Below are 7675 nucleotides of genomic sequence, written 5' to 3'. Positions count from 1 at the left end.
AGTTCCAAAACTGTACAAGATCAGGCATGGTTGTTCGTACCTATAATTTATTGGTGAATATCAGACATTCAAAGTCATCACTGGATATATAGTGAGGTTCAGGCAAGTCTGGGGTTTATGAGACCCTGTGGAAAAAAGAGAGAGAGAGAGAGAGAGAGAGAGAGAGAGAGAGAGAGAGAGAGAGAGAGAGAGGGAAGGAGCTAGGGACCTAGGGGAGGAGGAAGAAAGGAAGGACTGACTTCGAGCGATAGCAACGCAAGATGGCAGCCACCACAGGCTCAGGAGTAAAAGTCCTTCGAGATTTCTGACTGTTGGAAGAGCTGGAAGAAGGCCAGAAAGGAGTAGACGACAGCACAGTTAGCTAGGGTCTGGAGGATGATGAGGACATGACACTCACAAGATGGACAGCCATGATAATTGGACCTCCAAGAACAATTTATGAAAACTGAATATGCAGCCTTACGATAGAGTGTGGGCCACTCTAGTATCCAGAAGCATCCCAGTCTGTGAGATTTGTAACAAGAGTCAATATGAACGGCGTGAGCGGTTCAATGGAGTGGTGGATCCACGAGCCATGGCAGTGCTGGCAAACTGACAGAACTCCCAGAGCGTGAAAGTCATCCTCCAGGAACTGAGGCGCTTGATGATGTCAAAAGAGAACATGAAGCTGTCACAGCCACCAGAAGGACAGAGTTACAGCCATTAGTCACCAAGGCCCCGGCCTCCCTTCTCCATCCAACCCAAGTCTTCATTTTCCACAGTAGTGAATTTTCTAGATCCATCTGTAGACCTCAAAGTACTGGAGAGGAAGCCCCATTAGACTTCATCCTGAGACACTGCTCTGATACTAACTTCTTGTCCATTTGAAATACCTAAGTTGTGCTGTGTAACATCATCTGTCGAGTATAACCGCTGTCTGGATGGTTGAATTTATGGGATCAATAAGGTGTGTTGAAATCGGTTTCCTTTGGGAGCGGTGTGCACAGCTAACGCAACTGTGGACAGACACATCTCACACAATCACTTGCTGCTGGCACTTGGCCTGGGTATGCCTTTGTACTCCCCGCCCTCTGCCACAACTGTGTGGTGGCCCTTAGAATAGATGGGGAGTTTTCAGGTAGCAGCCGTGGGACTGACCACCACTAGGCTTGGGGTGCTCTGGCTGTACCCATGCTTTCTTAAGTCTTAAGTGATTGCCCCATCCAAGCCATGGTCCCCACTCCTCCACTCACACCCTTGGTCAAACCTTAGATTGTAACCTCCCCTCCCCTGAATTTGGCCCAGGGTGAGGAATTCAGAGCTTCCAGTCTCCCCACCTTTCTCAAGGGGTGCTGCTTTCCCCTGCTCAAGTCCCTTGTTGCCCATCACCACCCAACACTTGCTGTGGCCAGAAGCCATCAGATGAAGTTGAAAAAGCCTGGCCTCCCTCCCTTAGCTCTGGACCACACTTGTTCACCTGCCACCAGCCTGGGAAGGGAGCGCTGGTCCGAGGCCCTGCCACCACCATCAGCTCTTGAGCTTTGAGCTCAGGTCTAGAGGTGAACAGAGAAGTCACAGGGCGACTCAGACGGGCCACCACTCAGGGTCCTTGGATATATGCCTAGAGAAAGGCCATGTGGAGAGTCCTCGGTGCACAGGTTCTGAGTTGGTTCCTTTTCCCATAATTGCTTTGTTTTTACAAGTTGAAGAGTTTTAAACAGGGCTCTCAGTCACCCTGATCACCCATCGAGTCTGGAGTGGAGCCTGACAGCTGGAGCAAGAGGCCCTGACTCTGCCAACTTGGGTTTCAGTGTTGCTCCTCAGACCCTGGGCAGGGACCCAGAGGAGCTCTGTGTCACCAGGTTCACAGATCGTTTGCAGATAGGTGGGCCTGGCTCCTGGCTCATTGACAAGGTCCCCACTCTTTTCAGGGCCACTAAATGTTGAAATGTGGATGCATACTGAAATAAAGGCAATTTGAAGTGTTGCAAAGGGGAAAAAAAAAGGACTGAGCAAATGAAACACTGGTGATTCTTTCTTAGTCCTTTCAAGCCTCATTAAGTTTCAAATTTTTAAAACTAGCCATATGTACAGCAAAATTCAAAAAGACAATGATAATAACCACATGGCAGTCACCTGGGGAGGGATTTTGGTCACAGTGGTAGAATGTAAATGAGCTGAGTTGATAGTATAAGAATAACACAAATCCTCAACTGATTGATTTGAAGTATCTTTTCTCACATATGAGCTTACTTTAATGAGATGAATGGTGGACATGTCAACCTTTAATGAAGTACAATTTTTTAAGCCTTCTCTATTCCTATTTTCAGTCATGGTGACTTCATGCAGGATTTTCTGATAGTATATATCAGTATGATATCATCTTACTAAAATCAATAGGAAATACAATCCAAATTTTTGAATCCCAATTAATTAAAGATGAATATTTACACAAAATTGTTTGTATCAAATTTGACAAAGTTATTTTCGTGAATAAGAAAGGCACACAGAAGTAAACCTTTAACAAAAATTAAGATCAGGACCTATAGAAAAGGTTCATGGGTTTTCCTTGGTCTCTAGTAGAGAACCTAAGTTCAGTGTCCAGCATCTATACTTGGTGGGTCATTACTACTTGTCAATCGAGCTCTGGAAATTGGGTACCCTCTCGTACATTTTGCAAGTACCTGTACTCATTTGTGCACACATGTACAGATGCATGAAGCAAATATTTAAAACTGCTTTTAAATATGAAAAACTAAAAAAATTCAAAAAGAAAATGAAGGACAAAGAACAATGAGTTGAATATAAGTCATGTTAATGCTGTACATATCTATAAAAAAGTCACTAACATAACCTTGAAACAGCATAATTCAGATAGTTAAAATGCAGTCACACACTCCTACCCAGTATTTAATATCAAATTATTCTCTATAGTTATTCAAATCAATATTCACTTCAATAATTTCTACAGGTGTATTTAATAGTCTTTGTTCATTAAACTAATCAAAATCTATGTTGTAGTTATTTGAAGAGAAAGAATTTTATGAATCATGTGATATCAACTGAATAAATATGAAAATTATGTATGCAAACTTTACAAAAGTTAGTTTCAACACAAAAGTATAAATTTACAATTTAATAAACAAGGAACTAATTGACCAACCCAATGTTAACAACTAAAATTCATCTATGTATGCAATAGAAAATAATATTTGAGATATAAAATTAAGACTTATGTTAATAAAATAATACATAAGTTATTTTACTTAAAAAGAAAATCTTATGATCGTATTAATACAGCTAGAAAACATTAAGAAAAAACTTAATACTCTTAAAAATGGGATACACATGCACACAAATTTAGAAAAGTTTGATACATATACATTATATTATAATGTCATTTCAAAAGTTAGAACTATCATTGTGTTTGTTATGAATGAAAGGAATATGTTTCAGACCATAAACAGAAATAAAATTTTCTGGAATTTTACATAAATAAAAGGCATTTAGAAACTAAATTTTTTAATAATATCTCCCTCATAATTAGATGAGTATGTTCCTGCCTTCTTGCAATGAACATTGAATTGATCTCTATTGTATTAAGAAAATTGTGATAGCTGTTTGGTACAGAGAATGAAAAGCTGTCCTCTGGACAGCTCATGGTTATCACACTCATGAACTCAGAGCACCTGTGTTAACACAATACTTTCACATGATCAACCCAGCTAGAGTCAGGGCTTAGATGGGGTGACCAATCCTTGACAATGCCATATTGAGGGGCTTTTGGCATTTGATGGCTACTGGTGAATGAAGAATCATTCATTTGGGGGGGGGGTATTTCCTTGGTAATTTGCTTGTGCTTCAATAGATTCCCTTCACGAGTGACACTAGATTCTGATTCTTGATGAGATCTAAAAGGTAAACAGATGAAGACATGGTGTCAGCAGATGTATTATAGGAAATATGGTGAGATTTGGTAAAGAGAATGTAGAGTGCATACAAGTATATTTCTTTATAAAAATAAAGAAAAGTATGAAAGGACAAATGTTTACTTAATTAACAGAAGATATAATATCTATAGCCAAATTCTAAAAGGCTTATATACATAAAGCTAGAAATAATAGATGAGTTTAAAAGATGTACAAATTTTCTTCACTGTTTAAGAGATCATGGTAAGAGATCATGGGAGAGAATGTAATGTATTATACTTTCAAATGTAAAAGATTATAACTTTAGCTTAGTAATAAATACAAGGTTTTTCACCGACTGAGATTATGTATAATCAGTTTGAGCTAATTCCTCCCTGTTAAATTATACACATTTCTAAATTCCTCAGAACAACAACCTTAGAATAATTACTTTTAGTCCCCCAAAGTCCAGGTAATTGGGGCAAAAACCCTTCAACTGTTTCTTCAAGCTGCACATAATTATTTATATATTTATTACTAAACTAAAATTATGATCTTTTACATTGGCACAGAATTTATTTGATACAAATTTAGATTTTTAAGATTTTCTTTAATATAAATTTCTCATTGATTTAAAATTAATATTGTTACTCTGATGTACACGTATTGTGCCTATACAACACATTTCAGCATAGATGGCTTATACCCAGTCCTTTTCTGCTATTAAAAAATGAAGCTGAGATGATTAAGCACGTGAGTTTAAGGCCAAATAGCAAATTCATGTCTCTAAGTTTATTGTTAGAGTGCTTTCAAGATAATTTATTAAAATAATTAATCGACAACAGTCCATATTACTTATATAGTTAAATGGTTTCTAAAAAACACCAGAAGTTCACAAAATATGACATTTAATGTTCTTTATCTTTTATTGAGACATGTCCACTCACACCAGCTCCCCTTTGGTATATTCAAAGAAGAAACTGAAAATCTCCACCTCTACGTGAGGTGATTTATTTTGGCAGACAGGCACTATGCAAAAATTGTTCCAATTCTTCTACAGACTAATTACTGTCCAGAAAAGGAAACATTGCAGAATAAGTTGGCTGAAAATGTCTGCCAAGCCAGAATGATTAGCCCTTCAAAATTCAGTGTTTCAAAAGTCTGTCTGATGATCCTAGGCCAGAAGGCTGAAGACTTGCTCTCATGTGTTGCTCACAGGGGACTGTGCAAATAGAAAATTGTCTCTATAACCTGTCTCAGTTCTAGAAGCCATGCTAGGCTTCCTATATTTATGGATATATGGATCATTCTCAGATTACTGGCAGGGGTGAAAACTTAGTATAATGTTATAACCCACTCAGACTATTTAACTTTGAGAATACATATTTTTTTTATTAACTTGAGTATTTCTTATTTACATTTCGAGTGTTATTCCCTTTCCCGGTTTCCGGGCAAACATCCCCCTAATCCCTCCCCCTTCCCCATCTTCCCCACATTGTCTCCCTCCTCCCAGCAATCTAGTTCACTGGGGTTTCAGTCTTAGCAGGACCAAGGGCTTTTCCTTCCACTGGTGATCTTACTAGAATATTCATTGCTATCTATGAGGTCAGAGTCCAGGGTCAGTCCATGTATAGTCTTTAGGTAGTTGCTTAGTCCCTGGAAGCTCTGGTTGCTTGGCATTGTTGTTCATAAGGGGTCTCGAGGTCCTTCACGCTCTTCCAGTTCTTTCTCTGATTCCTTCAACGGGGGTCCCGTTCTCTGTTCAGTGGTTTGCTGCTGGCATTCGCCTCTGTATTTGCTGTATTCTGGCTGTTTCTCTCAGGAGCGATCTACATCTGGGTCCTGTCGGCCTGCATTTCTTTGCGTCATTCATCTTGTCTAATTGGATGGCTGTATATGTATAAGAAACATGTGGGGCAGGCTCTGAATGGGTGTTCCTTCTGTGTCTGTTTTAATCTTCACCTCTCTATTCCCTGCCAAGGGTATTCTTATTCTCCTTTTAAAGAAGGAGTAAAGCATTCACATTTTGATCATCCGTCTTGAGTTTCATTTGTTCTATGTATCTAGGGTTATTCAAGTATTTGGGCTAATAGCCACTTATCAATGAGTGCATACCATGTGTGTTTTTCTGTGATTGGTTTACCTCACTCCGGATGATATTTTCCAATTCCAACCATTTGCCTACGAATTTCATAAAGTCGTTGTTTTTGATAGCTGAGTAATATTCCATTGTGTAGATGTACCACATTTTCTGTATCCATTCCTCTGTTGAAGGGCATCTGGGTTCTTTCCAGCTTCTGGCTAGTATAAATAATGCTGCGATGAACATAGTGGAGCACATGTCTTTTCAAATATTGGGGCATCTTTTGAGTATATGCCCAAGAGAGGTATAGCTGGACCCTCAGGCGGTCCAATGTCCTACTTTATGAAGAACCACCATACTGATTTCCAGAATTGTTGTACCTGTCTGCAATCCCGCCAACAATGGAGGAGTGTTCCTCTTTCTCCACATCCTCTCCAGCATTTGCTGTCACCTGAGTTTTTGATCTTAGCCATTCTCACTGGTGTGAGGTGAAATCTTAGGGTTGTTTTGATTTCCATTTCCCTTATGACTAAAGATGTTGAACATTTCCTTAGGTGTTTCTCAGCCATTTGGCATTCCTCAGCTGTGAATTCTTTGTTTAGCCCTGAACCCCATTTTTAATAGGGTTATTTGTCTCCCTGCGGTCTAACTTCTTGAGTTCTTTGTATATTTTGGATATTAGGCCTCTATCTGTTGTAGGATTGGTAAAGATCATTTTCCCAATCTGTTGGTTGCCGTTTTGTCCTAACCACAGTGTCCTTTGCCTTACAGAAGCTTTGCAGATTTATGAGATCCCATTTATTGATTCTTGGTCTTAGAGCATAAGCCATTGGTGTTTTCTTCAGGAAATTTTTTCCAGTGCCCATGTGTTCCAGATGCTGCCCTAGTTTTTCTTCTATTAGTTTGAATGTATCTGGTTTGATGTGGAGGTCCTTGATCCACTTGGATTTAAGCTTTGTACAGGGTGATAAGCATGGATCTATCTGCATCTTCTACATGTTGACCTCCAGTTGAACCAGCACCATTTGCTGAAAATGCTATCTTTTTTCCATTTGCTGGTTTTGGCTCCTTTGTCAAAAATCAAGTGCCCATAGGTGTGTGGGTTCATTTCTGGGTCTTCAATTCTGTTCCATTTGTCTATCTGTCTGTCTCTGTACCAATACCATGCAGTTTTTATCACTATTGCTCTGTAATACTGCTTGTGTTCAGGGATAGTGATTCCCCCTGAAGTCCTTTTATTGTTGAGGATAGTTTTAGCTATCCTGGGTTTTTTTGTTATTCCAGATGAATTTGCAAATTGTTCTGTCTAACTCTTTGAAAAATTGGATTGGTATTTTGATTGGGATTGCATTGAATCTGTAGATCGCTTTTTGTAGAATGGCCTTTTTTAGTATATTAATCCTGCCAATCCATGAGCATGGGAGATCTTTCCATCTTCTGAGGTCTTCTTCAATTTCTTTCTTCAGAGTCTTGAACTTCTTATTGTACAGATCTTTTACTTGCTTGGTTAAAGTCACACTGAAGTACTTTATATTATTTGGGTCTATTATGAAGGGTGTCGTTTCCCTAATTTCTTTCTCGGCTTGTTTCTCTTTTGTGTAGAGGAAGGCTACTTATTTATTTGAGTTAATTTTATACCCAGCCACTTTGCTGAAGTTGTTTATCAGCTTTAGTAGTTCTCTGGTGGAACTTTTGGGATCACTTA

General features: G+C 39.1%; 1 pseudogene; it reads left to right on the top strand.

The window, feature by feature from the left end:
• Positions 1 to 260: 260 nt before the first annotated feature.
• Positions 261 to 706, top strand: LOC134485706 (ubiquitin-conjugating enzyme E2 variant 1-like; annotated as a pseudogene).
• Positions 707 to 7675: the final 6969 nt, after the last annotated feature.

The sequence above is a fragment of the Rattus norvegicus genome, chromosome 2 (genome assembly GCF_036323735.1).
Source record: "Rattus norvegicus strain BN/NHsdMcwi chromosome 2, GRCr8, whole genome shotgun sequence".
Classification (NCBI taxonomy): domain Eukaryota; kingdom Metazoa; phylum Chordata; class Mammalia; order Rodentia; family Muridae; genus Rattus; species Rattus norvegicus.
The sequence above is the reverse complement of the archived record's forward strand: the minus strand, read 5'-3'. Positions and strand labels throughout refer to the sequence as shown.